Source organism: Musca autumnalis, unplaced genomic scaffold, assembly GCF_047663935.1.
Source record: "Musca autumnalis isolate F117 unplaced genomic scaffold, ASM4766393v1 scaffold_2, whole genome shotgun sequence".
Taxonomy (NCBI): Eukaryota; Metazoa; Arthropoda; class Insecta; order Diptera; family Muscidae; genus Musca; species Musca autumnalis.
This window is the reverse complement of record NW_027411755.1, coordinates 131,108,334-131,129,365: the sequence shown is the minus strand read 5'-3', so window position 1 is coordinate 131,129,365 and position 21,032 is coordinate 131,108,334.

Here is a 21,032-nt window from a genome sequence, read left to right as displayed (position 1 = left end):
AGTATATACACTTTCATACGGGCAAAATGTGCCGCATCAAAATAATGGTTTTAGACCCCAAGTATGTTTGGACGAAATCCGTTTCAGACAATTTGGAGTTGATTTAGCCATGTCCGTCCGTCTGTCTGTCTGGCTGGAGCGCACGATAACTCTCGAACGGATCAGCCGATTCGGTCCAAAATTTGGCCTTTGTAATATTTTGTCCAAACTTATTTTAAGTTCTAAGATGGGCACTGTCGGTGTGTACCCTCCGGTACCTCCTCCCCAAAAGTTAAAAAAATCACAACTTTGCTTCTCCTAGTACTTAGTCCAAATGTAGTTTTACTTCAGAAATGGACCAAATCCGGTTTTTTCCGTAGGGTACATCCCCCACAAAAGTTCAAAATTTTTGTTTAAGTACACTTTAGGATCTGTTCGAAGGTCCTTTGGAAAATTTACAGATGCTACTTTTTGTGGTCCTGTTTAAGCAATGATATTTGTTTCCTGGCATACATAGTGGTCCAAAATCTTTAAGTTATACGGTGATCAACTGAAATGACTGCTTGGCGCAATATCTATGGAAGGGAATGACTACCATAATAAGATCCGCTTCCAAAATGGACTATGTCGGTCCAATCCTTCAAGTACATCCCCCAACAACAAGAACACTTTTGAGTTTCAAATCAAAAAAGGGTCACAAAATCTGCGTAGCCGGTATGAGATTGATGCTTAAAGTTTCAATTCACACAGGTTGAGGGTATATCTCTGTCGGCATAGCCGACTGATACTTTTTACTCGTTTAATTATGAATAAGAATATTTTTTTCCATTTTATTAAAAAAAGAAATAATGTTGAAAATAGATTACAAGAGAAGCATTGTCGTTACACTATCCATCGGTAGTCTACAAAATAGTCAATATACTACACGCCTCATTACCTGTAACCACTGAAATGACTTGATAGGCAGGGAAGTCCTTTTTCAGAAAGCTATAGGCTATTTTTTTGTACCATTTTTGGGTGTAAAGTAATCAGGATCAATGAGTAACTAGTTACATAACTATGCCAAAGTAGACAATATCTATTTATTGAACAACAGGGTTTTTGAACATGATATCAAATATTTATACAAATATCAACAGCAAATATGTTGATACACATGTTACAACTTAGCATCTGAGGAAAGGAGATTACAATGCCCCGTGTAAGGTTTGGGGGAGTGAAATAGCCTTGCTGCTTTATGCTGTTACGGTTAAAAATGGATTAGTGGTTGTTTAGGTGATAGCTCAGAAAGGCCGCAGAGATTAGTTGTTGTTTGTGGAGATGAGAGTGGTGATACAAACCCGAGTGTTACCGATAAATAAAAGAGGAGAGGAAATAAAACACAAATGTTTTTAGTTGGTATGTATAATAATATTGGTGTGGGTGATTTATTAAGGCGAAAAGTGCTGATGACTTTACCTTGTGTGGGGTGAGACGCGTTACAATAAAACCGAAAAGTACTTCCGTACTGGTGAAGAGATGACTTATAAAAATGTACATACGTCTGTACAGGTGAAGAGATGACTTATAAGTAATTTGTGTATAAAAACCGAGAGTGAATCAAGGCTGTGGCAATAACTGCTTATTGGAAAGTTCTCACTACGATCCGAACTGAGCGAATACAGTTCCAGGGAGAAATTGCAGAGAAATTCCACTACCAAGAGAGTACTCTCTACGATCCGCGCTGAGCGAACATAGTCTCTGAGAAGATTTGTAGGGCAATGATTGGAAATATCACCCTACGGTCCGCCGTAAGCGAACATAGTTTCTCAGAGGGTTTGTAGAGAACACTTAAGGAAGGGAGGCCTCTCTGCGATCCGAACAAGGCGAATAAAGGCTCCCTGGAGATTTGTAGTGAAAATACCAATAGAGTGTTTCTAACTTAAACATTAGCCGCCAGCCTTGAAACACATAGGAGTGTTTCAACATAAAATAGGTGAACTTAAAGTAACTTACAACTAGGAATCCAAGTATGTAAATTCAGTTAGGTGAGCTTTTCCGATTTCAAATTTTCGATTGTTTTTTAATTCTGGACTGTAATAAAGCGATAGCCGATGCGTAGCTAATAAAAAATGGCGAAGGTGAAAATAAATCTTATGTTAACGAGGAGAAACCGATAGAAAATACATCCTGGTGAGAATAATGAAGTATTCACGGTTTTTGGTTGTCTGGTGGTGCAGTCGTTTGAACGTAATTAATTCAAATGATGGGGAGAAGAGGACATTGGACCAGTTAGGATCCATCCAAATACCGTATTTTGTGCCAGAAGTGAACCGAGTATATTTTGGTGAATTCCGTCTAAGAGGATTTTTGGGTATAAATCAGCTCCGATCAATAGTTCTACGGGTCTATTATCAAAAAAGTGTGGATCAGCTAACCGAATGTTTGGTAAACGATGTGTTATATCGGGATCTATTGAGAAAGATGGAAGATCATCCGATATCCGAGGGAGAATAAATGGTTCTGTTTGAAGTACCAACGAAGAATTGATTCTTGAACCGATTTTCAGAGAACAACTCTTCTGAGTATTAGCTGATACCGTTCCCGTTACTCCTGAAATACGAGCTAGAGAAGAGCGAGTGGGCAAATGTAACCGATTTTTAATGGTTTCTGAAATGAAAGAACCCTCAGATGCTGGGTCAATCAGAGCTCTAACTGGATACTCTTTACCGTTATGAAGAAGATTCACTATAGCAGTTCCCAGAAGCACATTACGATTCTGTAATGTATGGAAAACTTGTTGATTTGCTATAGTCGGGTTGGCGCCGGTGGATGTAGAGGCTATGTTGTCATTGTCGTGAACAACAGAATGGCGGGAGGACGATGGCGTCGCATTTGATGAAGGAGTTGAGGGAGGTGAATTAGTAGAACGGTGGAGGAGGGTGTGATGTCTTCCACGACACATATTGCAATTATGGGCACTAGTACAAGTTTTAATTGTATGACCTCGTGAAAGACAATTCCAACAACTGCCTTGTTTCTTCACCGTTGAAGATTTTTGGTCAAAAGGCAATTGTTTAAACTTTGGACAAGATCGCAAAGAATGAATTTCCGTAGGGCATAGAAGACAAGTCATCGTGGCTGGTGATTTGAATTTTTTATAAACCGAATTGGGGGTGATTGGTGATTTAAATTCTTTGGAAGAAGACTTTTTATTGGGTTCAGGGCCTTTGATATCACGCAAACAGTCAAGAGTCTGAATTCTTTCAGAAATAAATGAATCCAAGTCCTCCCAAGAAGACAAAGTCGATTTGTCTCTAACTCTCTGTTCCCATAGAGTGACAGTTATTCGCGGTAAACGCTGAATACAAATGAAGACTATGATAGGATCCCAATGTACTGTGGTGATATCATATACGGCCATAGCAGATAAACAACTATTTATTCCGCGCTGAAGGGTTTTTAATCCCGAACTACTTTCACGATCGATGTATGGAAGATCAAAAAGAAGTTTTAAGTGACTATTGATAATAACCCGTTTATTGTCAAACCGATTTTTGAGAGCTGTCCATGCTAAGACGAAGCTACGGTGAGTTAATGGGAACTTGGATACAATTTCTTTAGCTTCGCCGTCTGTCTTTCTAACTAAATGACAGAGTCTCTCAATGTCACTAAGACCAGAATTATTTATATACACCGCGGTGAAAAGGTCTCGGAAAGTTGGCCACGACAAGAAATCACCATGAAAGGTTTCTATGTCGCATGGAGGAAGTACAAGGTTATGTACACTATCCAGATTTGGTGAAGAAAGGATTGAGTCACGAGTATGAAAACTGTTTTGAATGGAAGGAGGATCCACCTGAATACCGATTTCACGCGAAGCCTGTGTCGAAGTGCTCAAGTTATTTGCTTGGTTGCCATGAAATTCTTCTGCCGAGAGGTCCGAACCGTTTAATGAGGTTTGAGGGGAGGATTTAGAAGATTGGCGAATTTTTGCTAACTTGCGGTTCATCGTCGATCTACATGATATATACGTCTGATGACACACTTCGTACTTACTATCTATCGAATCGATGATATCTTTTCCTGGGTCTACCGACGACATTAAATAATCGAGACAAGTATCGAACATTGTTTGGACCTTGGACCATAGCTTGTCAATTTCTGCGCTACGGAACTCCAATTCATACTCGTCTAACTGATCATCCCGCATTTGGTTAAAATGGGAATCGAATTTGATCAAAGCATCCGATGCTCTGATAAAGAGATCTAAAGGTGTGACCGGCATTGTACAGAATTTCTTTGTAGAGAATTTGTCCGACAAATTTCCACGAATTAGTAGGAATAGTTCAGAAAAAGACCAGATATACACAGATAGTTGCAAAAATTCAATAGAATTTATTATTTTTGCACAAGGTGTAGGGTGAATCAAGGACTAAATGTTCCAAAACAAATTTATTTAGGTGAAGAGGAAACACACATAAACCAAATGTCCGAAAAATTAAACAAATTCCCGAGAATCCGTTCAAAAGATTGCAAAAAAGTCAATAATTTCCAAAAAGCTGCAAAAAATCAATTGAATTTATTGTTTTAGCAGCGAGGTGTAGGGTGAATCAATGACTGAATGTCCAAAATCGATAAATTTTGTGAAATGGGAAAACATAAATTGCGAAAATATCGAAAACCGAATAATTTGGGAATTTTCCTTGTGAAAAATGAAAATTTTAAATTCCAAAGGGACCGAATGTAGGGTGCACTACTTCAGAACAACCAAAAGAGCAAAAAACCGCAACCGAAAATTCAAATATCTTAATAAAAAAAGGTGATTTTAGTATAAAAATGTAAATTTATATTGAATATTTGAATAAATATATATGTTATATTTACTAAAAATATAAATATATAATGCCGATTGTAGGGTGTACAATGTCCAAAAACCGTTTATACCGATTATTTTTCAAAAAGATGCAAATATTTATTTTTCCGAAAAAATATTAAAAAATAATTTATATAAAAAATTAATTTTCCGCCTGCGACCCACTGTAACCGTAGTTATAACGAAGAGGTATAACAAAACAAAATTTAACACAAGTAGTAGATGCCGCAGTTGACGTATGTATGTTGGTATGTACTAGTAGGTAAGCAGGTAGAGAGACCAGAACGTATTGACTTGTTGTTGGTAGGCTTTTTTCGTTTTGTAAGTGACGCTAAAATAAATGCAAAAAGGCGGGTGATTTGTAATACGTTTGTCGTTGCAATTCTCACTAAAGGGCTCTCCCTTTGGAATAATTATGGATGTAGGGATAGTGAGAAAATAAACCGAGATAAATATAACAACAACACGAATTGGCGATCACTACACTTGTTGACTTGTTGGGGAATAATTAAAAAAGCACGATATGCCGTATATTTGATTTATTAAATTCACAAAATAAACGATATTTTGCTAATATTTCAAAGGGAATGCAACCGTATTTTGGTGATAATTTTTATTTAGTGTGTGGACTGTATGAGGATTTTAACCGTATTTGTTTGTAATTACCGACCGGTAGGGTGAATTAAAGTCGATCAGTAACCGAAATATTTTTTATGCGAGAAGAGATAAAAATTTAACACTCGCGATTTGCTCACTTATAGAAAACACTGAATTTACATACCTGGTATGTTTTTTGGTGGAATATGTGTTGATGGTGATAATGTATGATGGTTTGATGATGATGGTGGTGAGGGGTGATTGGGGAATCTGTTGTGTGCTGCAGTAGAGAACAAAAATCTGCGAATAGCACTAACAACACCGTGTAAATTATCCACTAATCCGTCTCGATTGGATGAAATGTGGGTGGACAACAACAAAATCCAAAGGAACTTATCCGGCTCGACTGGACCAAATGTTTAGGTGATAGCTCAGAAAGGCCGCAGAGATTAGTTGTTGTTTGTGGAGATGAGAGTGGTGATACAAACCCGAGTGTTACCGATAAATAAAAGAGGAGAGGAAATAAAACACAAATGTTTTTAGTTGGTATGTATAATAATATTGGTGTGGGTGATTTATTAAGGCGAAAAGTGCTGATGACTTTACCTTGTGTGGGGTGAGACGCGTTACAATAAAACCGAAAAGTACTTCCGTACTGGTGAAGAGATGACTTATAAAAATGTACATACGTCTGTACAGGTGAAGAGATGACTTATAAGTAATTTGTGTATAAAAACCGAGAGTGAATCAAGGCTGTGGCAATAACTGCTTATTGGAAAGTTCTCACTACGATCCGAACTGAGCGAATACAGTTCCAGGGAGAAATTGCAGAGAAATTCCACTACCAAGAGAGTACTCTCTACGATCCGCGCTGAGCGAACATAGTCTCTGAGAAGATTTGTAGGGCAATGATTGGAAATATCACCCTACGGTCCGCCGTAAGCGAACATAGTTTCTCAGAGGGTTTGTAGAGAACACTTAAGGAAGGGAGGCCTCTCTGCGATCCGAACAAGGCGAATAAAGGCTCCCTGGAGATTTGTAGTGAAAATACCAATAGAGTGTTTCTAACTTAAACAGTGGTTGTGTTGTAAGTTCCCTGTAGGAAATGTCAATAGTGAATCTATACTGACTTACTACTGACAATGTCAACAGTACTACTGACAAACTGTAGACAACCCATGTAATTTCCTATAGACATTTTGTATGAACGTGTCATTCGAAAGTCAGTACTGACATTGGAACTAGTATGTCAGTAGTAAGTCAGTAGTTCCTGAGGAACCATGTGTTGACATTGGAGGTAGTGAGTCAGTATAGACATTGGATGTAGTGAATCAATAGTTCATAAAGGGTCATATGGAGACATTGGTACCAGACTTTCCTTACTAAGTTTTTTGGCTTATATGAACTTTTTATAGATTAAAAAGCTATATGGTACGTTTAATAAGACGATGATCTTACACTTTTGTTTAAATAATATATTTTATTAAAGAAAAATACATATTATTGAAAATGCTAAAAAAGTAAAAATTGCGTATAACGGGTTTTAAATAAGGGCCAAGTTCAAGATTCCACATAAGTTCAAAATAGAGCCAATGTTTTCGAGGCTGGCTAAACATTTGGATATTTAAATAATAACAAAGTCGTTTTCGTTGTCAGAAATATCATCGCCTTTTATTTTCTTGGCCATAAGACTTGGTGCGACTTGTCTGCTCAAAATATTTCTTCTTCTGCTGCACTTAACCATTTATCATGCCATTCGCTGAATGTTGATATAACATCTAGGAATTGAAAAGAATAAACATGTATAAAAAACAAAGGGGCATGTGATGAAAACCGAATCGACTCGATTTGCAGAATCGAAATGGTAAGTAATCGGAGTGCAGTTGATGATATGTGTATATAGTATAGCTTCGCAAACGCCCCTTGTTTGAATAATATTTCTAAAATCCATTTTCAATTTCATTAAAATATTCACCAAAATTGGAGATACATATACGATTTCGATTTATGGCAAAACGAGTCGAATCGTTTTCCATCACATACCTGAAAATGTCCTTAAATTTGCTTGCCTATTACAGCTGTATAAACAGTGGACATTATAACTCATTATTATGTCGTGTTCAAATATGTATATTGGGTTCAGCATTTCCAGCAAGACGGGGCATTATATTCGCCAGGCTCCACAATCTTCTCCAAAGATTCCACAAAATGTCTAATTGTCGAAGTTTCACCACACATGTTGTCAGCCGCTTCAGAATTTGTATTTTCATAATTGTCCATTTTTTTCACTTGTCTTTTATAATTTCTTTTGGTCATACTTGTTATTAAAAGCTGAATCACACGTTAAATTCACGATATTTTATTGATTTTTCACAAAAACACATTTTTCACGAAGCGCCAAAATTATTTTACACCAAACAATCGTTGCGCTATCAGCTGTTATAATAATCAATGCTTCTTCTTATTAAGATAAAAGTATCAATATTTGACAACATGTTGACAAAGTGTTGACTTTGTCACCATAATTGTAGACAAAGTGTTGACATGTCGACACATGTCCCCATGCTTCCTACAGGGTTAAGAATGTGTGTTTTGTGTGATAGTTTCTGTCTGTGTGTGTGGGTTTCATGGTTTATAAAAGTGTTTGGTTGGTAAATTTGTGTACTCTTGTGATGACATGTAGAACTTTTGGAATAACTGGATACAATTGGCTTAAGGAAATTGGATCATTCTTTCGATTTTCCTTGTGGGCTTAAGGGGGTTTTGTTATATAAAAATTAAGTTAATTTAGAAAACCTGACCATATTATGGTAGGAGATGGGATACTATTCATTTTTTTAATCAGTACTACCTTGTGAAATGCAATGTCTTCTTAATTCTAAATTAATCCGTTCATGTATGTGATAAACACAAAGAGTATTCGTATGATATCATCCTCCTGATGAACACCATTTCTGCGAACAAATATTGCACATAATAAATTACACTTGGTCGTTTATACACGGGGGAAAAAATCGCCTATCTAACATACGTCCCAAACATATTTTACAGCAAACATATATTTGTTTGCAATCAGTCCCAAACATAACATATGTTTGGGTCCTGCAAACAACTATAAGTTTGGGTGCAAACAAATTATATGCTTGGGTGCAAACAAATATTTGTTTGGATTCCATTGGGCGCTTACTGAGAGCACGGGAGCGTACTTATTCGAGACTTGCCATCTGTTTTGAGAAACCCGCTTCAAACAATTTGGAGTCGATTTAGTCCAATTCGTCCGTCTGTCTGGCTCGATCGCATGGTAACTCCCGAACGGATTTGGTCCAAATTTTAAATCTGGCAATATTTTGTCCAAACTTTATGTAATATCGATCCATCCCTTCGGGCACTCCCCCTACAAGACTACAAACTGTTTCTCTAAAATGGTGTTCACAAAAACTCTCGACGATCCAAATCGGTTCACTCCTTCAGGTACCTCCCACACAAAATTTCAAATATCCGATTTCACTGAAACAACCTAACATTACTTCCAGACGTACATATATTAAGAGGGTCTATATCAGTGACCTGCAACCGGTGCCAATTTTAAGACTTTACTTTATTTATTTAAAGACTTTACTGCTTCGTACAAATTACTCCCTCTTGCTCGAATTGTTCGTGTTGACTTCGTTTCGAGTATACTTTATGCATACAACTAGCGAAAAGAAAAACAATCGAAAACACATAAAAAATCTAAACGCATCAAATGAATCACAGTTATGTCCGCCTATGTACGTGGTCGTAACGCCAAAACAAACGCATTCTCTGTTTAGCTAACACAGCCTTTTTATAACACACACCTCTCTCATAAATTCCCCATATTTGTAGACAGCTATGTTTAGACAACTGTGTTGTTTTTGTTTTCAGTTCTCTCATACTTTATGCCTTGTAGGATTACTACTCTCTCTTCATATGGTGTTTGTTTGTACATTAACGATCACAGATTAGTAGTTCGTAGATCACACACATTTATGAATGAATCAATCCGATTGTTTGAGATAAGAAATGCATTCTTGTGGTAGTCATTGGCGTATGCTGATTTTTGGTAAAATGAATGATTTGTTTACGAAATGATGCGATACACTACATAGTTGCGTTGATTCAACGCAGGCCTCTGAGTCTATATTGGACAACATCTTCGGATACCTCCCTCACAAAAGTTCAACGTAAGTGCAATTTAAGGGCTGTTCGGGGATTCATTGAACATTTTGACCAATGATACTGTTTTCAGTCTTGTTTACAGCGATATTCTATTTTTCGTGGGTAAATCCATGATTTCTGACCCAAAAGCTCTAAATCTTATGGCTGGGGAATCGTTTTGAAAAAAGGTGTCAAAGCGACCCAGCTGCAATGTATGTGTAAAGATCCAATTGGAAAATTAATACGCTAGGGCACCATGTAATTTGCAATAATGCAAAAACTGGGAATGGAAAATGTGGTTCTTTACACAAAACTCTTTATATATTAGGCAGTAGGCCTGTTATCTAGCATACGCGTTATTGCAATTTGCATCAGGGGGAAAGGTCAGTAGTTTTTTTCCATAAGTAGGCTACTTAGCCGGCATATGCCCTCCAGGAAATAAAATATAGACTAAAATATTTTTAGTAATGGTCCATTTCACCCGCTATATAATATCAGATCATAATCCAAAATTGTAGGCATCATCTTCTACCTAAACTCTTATCTCGTGCAAAATTTCGTGATTATTGAGCTATAATTGCGACCTCTGGCGCACAGTGGAAAAAGTACCAATTTAGCGCGCCAAAAATAAAAGTCGATGTTTATTGTATGTTTGTCCATAAATTCGATATGAAGAGCTCAAGATTGACAATTTTACTTCATTTATTAATATATTTGGTAAATTTGCATTTTTACCAAAGAATGGTACCTATCGATTTTCGGAATTATAAAGATTTCTACCACATTATCCAAATTCGACACTGGCGCACGTTTGATATGGCCCCCTTAGAAAGGTACCGCCCGAATTTTAGCATTTTTAGATAAAAATAACAATAATAAAAACAGTTATAAAATATTTTGTTGCAGTTTGTTTCAGCTAAAATTGTACAAACTTGTTAAGAACTATGTGTACTAAAAACAAAATAAAAAATCTACGGGCCATCCCGCGACACACCCTAGTTATAGCTTTAACAAAGTAAACAAGTTGAAAAAAATCGGATGCCACATGTTTTGAGTGTAAAATCCGAGTTACAATTAATAAAATCGTATATTCAATAATTTTTAATTCACTTGTCTTCCCGAAGTGTTAAACACAATAAAGCTTTAAAATTACTTTGTAGGAAGACTGCAAGAGACGATCGCAAATTTACTACTAAAACATATTATGAAAACCAGTTCATAAATTGTCGACAAAAATGAACCGTTACTCCGCTCTGACTGATGGAAAACAAATTATTTTAAATGCCGTTACATTCTGTGGACACCTTAGATCAATACTGTACTAATAATTTTTAAATTGGCGTATGTGAGTTTTTTCACTTTTGGCGCGCTAGATCGGTATTTTTTTCCACTGTGTAGCGTGTTTATCATTACACTACAAACAAATAACTGGGTATTAGGCTGTAACTCAGTTATCTTATCATGTATACTAACACAATTGACATCAATAGAAGGGTTAAGCGTTCCTCTTTTTAGTATAGCCCACTTGCCCGGAATGCCTCTTCCAGGAATAAAGATATAAGCTGTATATTCAAAATTTTCAAAATTTTTACACAAAAGTTGTGGTCCATTTAACCCTCTAAATAGTATTTGATAGCCATCTCAAATTGCAAGCTTGTTCTTTGAAATATACTCTTACATTATTTAAAATTTCGCGTTGATCGGACTATTATTGCAACGTACAGAGCAATTTCACGATCATAAATATAGGGATCAATTCTTGTCTGAACCCGACCTCCATACAAAATTTTGTGAGGGCCGCTCCATAATTGCGGCGGAGTTTGATTACAATTTATAATGGACAGACGGACGGACGGAGACGGACACATCTCAAAATCACATTATCTCGTCGAGATATGAAGATTGTTATACCACATTGAGGGTCTCCGACGAATATTTCGTGGTGTTACATGAATTTTTACCAAAACAAACTTATAATACCCTTTCCACATAGTGGTGTAGGGTATAATGAAAACTATAAAAAAAGTTGACATCAACGCTGCTATGGGTAGAGCTTTACTTTACTACTTTATTTTCGTCGCAACTGACCGATAAAATTCGGTAATATTAACCCTTTGTGGCCCGATGTTGCCTGTGGGCAATTTTGCATGTTTGTGTATTAGGCCGGGGCGATTTGTATGGAAGGAAAAAAGTGTTATCGGGCGCCTGGAGTTTCTGATTCTTGGGATTGTACTGAGCAAAAAAGTCAACTAGACCATATGTCTACGGTGAAAATCGAGCCCCCGGATTTTGGCTTGAAGTAATTTTTCAGGGATTTTTGGATATTTTGGCATATAAGAACCAAACCACTGAGATTTTCGATCCAACACAAAGACAACAATTGTAGCCAAGACAATAATAAAGAACTCTCTAGTACATCGCAAAAGCATTGGAACGCTCCTTCAGGTAGTTATGGCCTCGAGAAGGTGCTACAAAATGGAACTCAAAGTCAGTGGGTGGAAAATTTCTTTTGGAGATGAAAGCCCTTGGTGAGTGTACTGAGAACCCAAAAGGAAATTTTCACCATAGGTCAAGTTTCCGAGATATCGCGTGATTAATGGTTTAATTTTGGCCCCTTAATTTGTGAGAAAATAGCTTCATATCTCTCTAAAGCGTTATTGTAGCTTCATTTTGACATTACATTTCTTCGGTCAAATCGAATGGTGAATCTTTTTGTAGAATATTTCATTCCTCTAACTCAATTCCTTTCATGTCCTTTTCGTCCTTTATTTTTTGAGCCATAGTAAAAGTAACACAAGACGAGATTTTACAGCATCCAAATATTCTACAAAAATCTTGTTCAGAAGATTTTAGCTACGGTTCTCATTGATGACCAATCGATATTTCCCCGTTTTCATGGTCCTTTGTGACATTTACACGGTTTTTGTTCAGAAAACTATGTTTTGTTTTTATGTATATTCGTTATTGGTCTGTGGTGCTTCTGAAATACTCACCATAAATAGCTCTTGTAATGACGAACACGTTAATAACAAATTTTATTTGAGGATAGATCCGGTTACCTATATTGTTGAATCGGATATTCTGATATTAAAACCGATTTTGGAACCGGTTTTAACTAACCGATGAACCGTATATGTATATCATTAGAAAGCTAATATAACGGTCAATCAAATGACAGCAAGTAGCTTATTACAACGTTGTTGGTTCCGTAGCTAGAAAAAAACAGCTTTCTTAAACCGATTTTGATGTAAAATATCACTGGTTGAAAAATTTTTTTTGGCCATGAAAGTGCATGATAAAAAAAAACAACATAACATAAATTCATCTCGCCATAACTCAGAAGTTTGACCTATCTGACCTATATTTTACATCAAAATCGGTTTAAGAAAGCTGTTTTTTTGTTCAAGCTTCGAAACCAATCGGTTAATCGGTTACTTAAAACCGGTTCCAAAATCGGTTTTAATATCAGAATATCTGGTTCAAAAAACCGGATCTATCCTCAAATAAAATTTGTTATTAACGTGTTCGTCATTACAAGAGCTATTTATGGTAAGTATTTCAGAAGCACCACAGACCAATAACGAATATACATAAAAACAAAACATAGTTTTCCTAACGAAAACCGGGTAAATGTCAAAAAGGACCATGAAAACGGGGAAATATCGATTGGTCATCAATGAGAACCGTAGCTAAAATCTTCTGAACAAGATTTTTGTAGAATATTTGGATGCTGTAAAATCTCGTCTTGTGTTACTTTTACTATGGCTCAAAAAATAAAGGACGAAAAGGACATGAAAGGAATTGAGTTAGAGGAATGAAATATTCTACAAAAAGATTAACCATTCGATTTGACCGAAGAAATGTAATGTCAAAATGAAGCTACAATAACGCTTTAGAGAGATATGAAGCTATTTTCTCACAAATTAAGGGGCCAAAATTAAACCATTAATCACGCGATATCTCGGAAACTTGACCTATGGTGAATATTTCCTTTTGGGTTCTTAGTACACTCACCAAGGGCTTTTATCTCCAAAAGGAATTTTCCACCCACTGACTTTGAGTCCCATTTTGTAGCACAGTGTCATTTATCGATATTTTCCGAAAAATGTGCACCTTCTCGAGGCCATAACTACCTGAAGGAGCGTTCCAATGCTTTTGCGATGTACTAGAGAGTTCTTTATTATTGTCTTGGCTACAATTGTTGTCTTTGTGTTGGATCGAAAATCTCAGTGGTTTGGTTCTTATATGCCAAAATATCCAAAAATCCTTGAAAAATAACTTCAAGCCAAAATCCGGGGGCTCGATTTTCACCGTAGACATATGCTCTAGTTGACTTTTTTGCTCAGTACAATCCCAAGAATCAGAAACTCCAGGCGCCCGTGATGGTGTTAAATCGCCCTACTCTATTGTGTATGCGTACTTCCCACACCGTTTGAGATATTTATATATACTAAGTGGGTGTTGTTAGATTGATTTAAGTAGAATAAAAATAGAAATTATTTTTAAATAAATATCTAGATTGGCGAAGTTATGCTTGTTTAAGTATAAGTAGTCGAGTACAAATTTGGACAGAAATATTTTAGTGATTTTATAAAATGTCGTTAAATGTAAAACGAATTGAATAATTGCAGCCAACATTTCTTGAGAAATCTTATTGAGATGTTGATCTAACAAAATAAAAAAAAAAATAAAAAACAAACATGCAATTTACAGTTCCAATCAGTAGTTATAAATTGTTGAAGTTTGGAAGTTGCTTGTGGGCAACATTGGGCCATTGTGGTAATAAAGTGGTTACATTAGTGGAAATCGAAAATGTTGGTTAGTAGTATTCAATGAAATACAAAGGATCACTGAGACATTCGGACTTGTGAAAAATGTTGTATTTATAATATTATTCGAAGATTGAACTTGAATTAAGAGGAGATTGACACATTTTTTAGTGAATATACATATTACATATTAGGAATTTGTAAGATATCAAGCGAATATCTGTTCGAATATCGATGATGATATTTTTTATGTATTGGATGAAGGCCAATATAATCAGGATTAGAGTCTGCATACCAAATAGAAAATATTTTTCAAACTCTTCACTCTGAAAAATGTCAATATGAGCATTTCAAGTTATATGAACACCACCATATACGTCAAAATTGGCTAGTTCACGAATTAGACCAATTTTCCATTCAATTTCCATCAATTTTGCTCTAGAATTAAACAAACTCATCAGTTTATGCTTTTCCACATCATGAATAATAAAAAATGTAAAGAAAATACAAAGACTTAAGAAACAAACTTTGTTCATTTTTATAACCACAATGGCCCGATGTTGCCCACAGGTTTTCATTCATAATAAATATGAAAAATATTTTTATCTCTACGGAAAAAAATTTGGGGTTCAAAGGGTTAAAAGATATTGACATTTAACAATTTACACTTAACCACCATTGTCTGTAATTCTCTCGTTAACTAGCTACAGAATCCCACAATAGGATAAAATTTTGAGTCGATCTAACCATGTCCGTCTATTGTAATCAGTGTAACATCCACAAGAATTGAGCAAGGACGCTATATATTTTTGCACCTTAGTGTATTTTTTCCATAAGCAGGCCAAGTTTGAAGATGGGCTATATCGGTATAGCCGCCATATAACGGTACTGCCAGATATCGGGTATTTTGAGGATTTTAGCTACACTTTTTAACCGAACTAGCTCTAATTTGACATTCGAGGTTCCAAGTGGTCACAAAACTTCTCCACTACAAATTGTAAATATAGTCCGCCCGTCCGTATGTGGTAATCACTCTAGCATCCACAAAAATGGAGATAGGACGCTGAAATTTTAGCTACATTTTCAGACCGAATTAGCAATAATTTGACATTTAGGGTTCCTAAGTTTCAAGAAACTTATATAAATAAACTTGTGGACATAGGTCCATGTTTTGGAATAGCCTTATATAACGGTACCTCCCGATTTCAGGTATTTTGACGTTTTTAGTCATATTTTTAAACCGAATCAGCTATAATTTGACATTAGGGATCCCAGTGTCCACAAAACTTATACTCAAACAAGTGAGAAAAGGCTATAGTCGGTACGGGGCCGACTATGTGATACCCTACACCACTACCTCCGTGCATAATCTTTTCACTCGAAAACATTTCTTTTAGGGAGATACGAAAGTTTTCACCTATCTGGCTTTTATACCAAATGACTTACGGCGAACTGAACCAAAATAATTAATATTTAATTTTATATTTGACTACTATCGACATCACCAACATCAATATGCTTCTATCTCTGTGAGAAAATTTCGTGATGATCCGATCAAAATTCCGACATGTAGTGTGATTGCACAAAAAGTGGAAAAAAGGGATGTATTACCGACTATTGCGATATCTCTATTATTTTACCACCTACGCCAACCTAATTTGCATAATTTTAAAGATGGGACTTTCTACTTTCTCAGTCAGGCTTTGCTTTTAGATGGTCCCCAACCAAAGGTGTGACATCCGTCATTATTAAAAAATAAAAACTGGGTTTTATTTGCGACTATTGTGATATCTTGTTTGTTTGATCACCTACGGGAACCTACTTTACATCATTAGAAAGGTGATATTTTCTACTTTCATTGTCAGGTTCTGCTTTTGGTATACCCCATATAGAAGCTGAGATATTCGCTTTGGAAAAAACATTGTCTTTTTATCCAAATAAGTTTTTTTGCCCATTACGACCCCTAAATATTATGCGACCATGTGAGACCCCATTAACCCTCAAAATTTCGTGACGATCCGATCAAAATGGCGACCTGTAGCGTGATTTCCAAAAAAATTGAAAAATGGGATGTATTATTGCGATATCTCCGTTATTTGGCACCTACGCCGACCTAGTTTGCATCATTGTAATGATGGGATCTTCTACTTTCATAGTCAGGCTTTGCTTTTGGAAAGTCCCCAACCAAAGCTGTGATATTCGTCATTATAATTAAAATCGCAAAAATGAAAAGTTGGGATTTATTTGCTACTATTGTGATATGTTCGTTGTTTGATCAGCTAAGAGAACCTGCTTAACATCGTTAGAAAGGTGATATTTTCTAGTTTCATTGGCAGGTTCTGCTTTTGGTATACCCCTTATAGAAGTTGAGATATTCGCTTTGGAAAAAAACTTTGTCTTTTTATCCAAATAAGTTTTTTGCCCATTCCGGCCCTAAATATTATCCGACCATCACTAAAATCAATAGGCTTCTTCCTCTGTGAGACCCCCACTAACCCTCATAATTTCGTGACTATCCGATCAAAATTGCGACCTGTAGCGTGATTTCCAAAAAAATGGATAAACGACTATTGCGATATCTCCGTTATTTGGTCACCTACGCCGACCTAGTTTGCATCATTGTAAAGATGGAATCTTCTACTTTCATGGGCAGGCTTTGCTTTTGGAGGAAGTCCCCAACCAAAGCTGTGATATTCGTCATTATAATTAAAATCGCAAAACTGAAAATTTGGGTTTTATTTGCGACTATTGTGATATCTTCGTTGTTTGATCACCTACGAAAACCTACTTAACAGCATTAGAAAGGTGATATTTTCTACTTTCATTATTTTGCTTTTGGTATACCCCATACAGAAGCTGAGATATTCGCTTTGGAACAAAACGTTTTCTTTTTATCCACATAAGATTTTGGCCCATTCCGACCCCTAAATATTATCCGACCATCACCAAAATCAATAGGCTTCTTCCCCTGGGACCCCCATCAACATCCGAAATTTCGTGACGATCCGATCAAAATTGCGACCTGTAGCGTGATTACAAGGTTTAGATGGACAGACGGACAGACGGACGGACACACATAGCCAGATCGACTCAGCTCGTCGAGACATTAATTTTGGTATATATAAGTATGGGTCTACGACCATTATTTCGATGCGTTACAAACTTTTTGGCCAAAACCAACTTATAATACCCTCCCCACATAGTGGTGTAGGGTATAAAAATTATGGACATAGGTCCATGTTTTGGTATAGCCCCCATATAAAGGTACCTCCCGATTTTCAGTATTGTGAGAAATTTACTTACAATTTTTAACCAAACTAGGTGTAAATTGACATTTGAAGCTCTTAGTGGTCACCACACTTCTCAACCAAAAATTGTCAATGACCAAAATACGTCCATGTTTGGATATAGTCCCCATATAAAGGTACCTCCCGAATTTCGGTATTTTGAGGATTTTACCTACCATTTTTAATCGAACTAGCTGCAATTTGACATTTAAAGTTTTTAGTGGTCAACCCACCTCTACACCAAAAATTATCGACATAGGTCCATGTTTGGATATAGCCCCCATATAACGATTTTCGGTATTTTGAGGATTTTACCTACAATTTTTAACCGAACTAACTTTAATTTGACATTTGAAGTACTCAGTGGTCACCATACCTCTCCACTAAAAAATTGTCAACATAGGTCCATGTTTGAATAGAGCCCCAATATAACGGTACTTCCCGATTTTGAAATTGAAGTTCTTAGTGGTCACCACATCTTTCCAACAAAATATACAAACAAATATAGCCCCATATAACGGTACCTATTTTTAGGATTTACGTTAAATTTCTTGTTTGAATTGCCCGTAACTTGACATTTGAGGTTCCCTGCAGACACGAACGTTTGGTATAGCCTCCATATAACGGTGCCTGCCGATATTCGGTATTTTTAGAGTTTTACCTAAATTTTTGACTGAACTATCCGTTAAGGTTCCCTGCTGTTACCAAACTTCTCTTCCAAAAATTGCCGACATAGGTCTATGTATCGGTATAGCCCCAATTATCACTGTAAAAAATGGTCAAAATAGGCCCATGTTTCGGTATATCCCCATAAAACGGTACTCGCTCTTTTCGGTATTTTAAGAATTGTAGATGCAATTTTTTACCTAAATAGCGGTAATTTGATATTTGATGTTTCCAGGGGTCGCAAAACTTCTACACCAAAAATTGTTTGGTATAGCTCCCATACAAACCTCCCGATTTTCAGTATTTTGAGGATTCTAGCTTCATTTGTAGGCCGTGCCCGCCGTTTGAAATTTGAGAGCTAACAAAAATTCTATAACAAGAATTGTTAATTTAGGTCCATATTAGCGGTACCTCCCGATTTTCGGTATTGTGAGGATTCTAGCTACACTTTTTAACTGAACTAGCTGTTATTTGAAATTTGAAGTTCCCATTGATCACAATCCACTAGAAATATTCATCATAGGTCTAAGTTTTGGCATAGCCCTCCATATAACGTTACGTACCGATTTTCGGTATTTTGAGGATTTTAGCTACAATTTTTACCGAGCTAGGAATTATTTGACATAGAAGATTCCCAGTGTTCGCAAAACTTCTCTACTAAAAATTGTCAACATATGTAGGTCCGTGTTTTGGTATAGCCCCCCATATAACGGTACGTCCCGAGTGTCGGTATTTTGGGGAATTTATGGGTCGATGCCGTATAGCGACGCGAGTCATGTCGCGTCGTCAATCGTCTCTGCGACAAAATTTAAAAATTTTACTACGTAAAGCGATAGAAAATAATCGTCGATAACAAGTTATCGGTGATGTAGCGGAGCGTTTTTTGTTTTGATTTGTATAAATCAGAAAAAATATCAGAGCAAGTCGTACAAAAAAGTTATAGTTATCTAAAATGACAAGCTCAGTGGAATTATTTTTTGATGATAGTGAAGAAAATATAGTTTACGTAGCATCTATAGGACGACACTTAAGAGATAAATCGAATCCTTTAGAATTGCCATCAGTATTGTGAGTATGTTTCGTTTCCAACATTCATCAAAATAATTGTTAATTTTTTTAGGTTTAAAGCCAAGTCCAAGTCCCGGTCCACACTAGAGTGATTTCATTGAAAAAATTGCATGAAATTATGCGTCTCTAGATCGACCTCTATAGTAAAGTAGAATCATAAAATTGCTGTAGTGGGGAATTCGATTTAAATACACTTAATTTTATGACATTTTTTAATGAAATTCACGCTGGTGTGGACCGGGTCCAAAAGACGCTGTTATTTATATAGTAGAGGCATTAAAAAATGACTTTAAAAAACCCACAGATCAACAGCAATACAGCCACTCTTTAAAGTGTGTGCTGCTTCAAGATTTTTTGAAGAATGAAGCTTTCAAAAATCACATGGCAATGACTTTAACCTCGGGACTTTAACCTCAGCCACATTGTCAAAGGTATTAAGTGAAGTTCTGCAGTTAATAGAGGAAAAACTGTGTAAAATTTTCCAAATTAACGGAAGAGGAAAAGCGTCAAATTAAAAACCATTTTTATTCAAAAACAAATTTCCCGGACGTAGTCGGATGCATTGACGGAACACACGTACATATAATGGGACCAAAGGAAGATGTTCGCCATTTATATCTGAATAGAAAAGGATATTTTAGTTTAAAAATTTTGTTGGCAAGTACGTTATCAATTTCTACTTCATTTTGATGTTATTATCATCCCATGTCTCTTCAATTCCGTAGATCGCACCTGCAGGATATGAAACCATATTAATTTGCAGTAAGTCTGCTACCGCTTGCTCCATCGACGACAAAGATATTTCTTGTGATGGACCACCTCCTGTAGCTGTAATGTTCTTCCTGTTTTGAGACATTTTTTTCTTTAGTTTGGATTTATTTAATGAGTCCATACTCTGTGCCATTCATCTTGTATACGCACACAACTATATAATTGCTCCGCAACATCCTTCCACATCTTATCAAAAGTGGCTTTAGTTTCGCCAAAAAGTCTGACTCCACGAGCTACGTTTGGGTGGGCTTCCATTTTTTCAAGCAGCATTTCAAATTGCTGTTTTGTAGTAATTTTTACCAATATAAGTACTGAAACACCAAAAAACGTATATAATATTAAATAAATTCACTTAAAATAAATGAAAATGTTACTTACGTTTAAATTTTTCGTTTTTATTCGTTTGTAAAAATGCACGAGGACAGCTAATTTGTTGTCGCCGGAAAATGAACTTTATGGCGACAGAATTTGACGTCTTCGGGCGACTTTTGCCATACGTAATGGAAAAATTGCAACTGGCAACGCGACACGACTCGCGTCGCAACACGGAATCGTCCCATTAGCTATTATTTTAACCGAACTAGTCAGAATTTGTGCTACATTTTTCAACCAAACTACCAGTAATTTGACAATTGAGATTCGCAGTGGTCACAATACTTCTCAATCGAAAACTGTCAACATAGGTCCATGTTTTGCTATAACCCCTATATAACGGTACCTCCCGACTTTTGGTGTTTTGAGGGTTTTAGCTAACATTTTTAGCTGAACTAGATGTAATTTGTCATTTGCGGTTCCCACTTGTCACAAAGCTCCTCCACCACAGGCTCCTCCTAAAATAGGCACCATATACAAGTGTCGCCC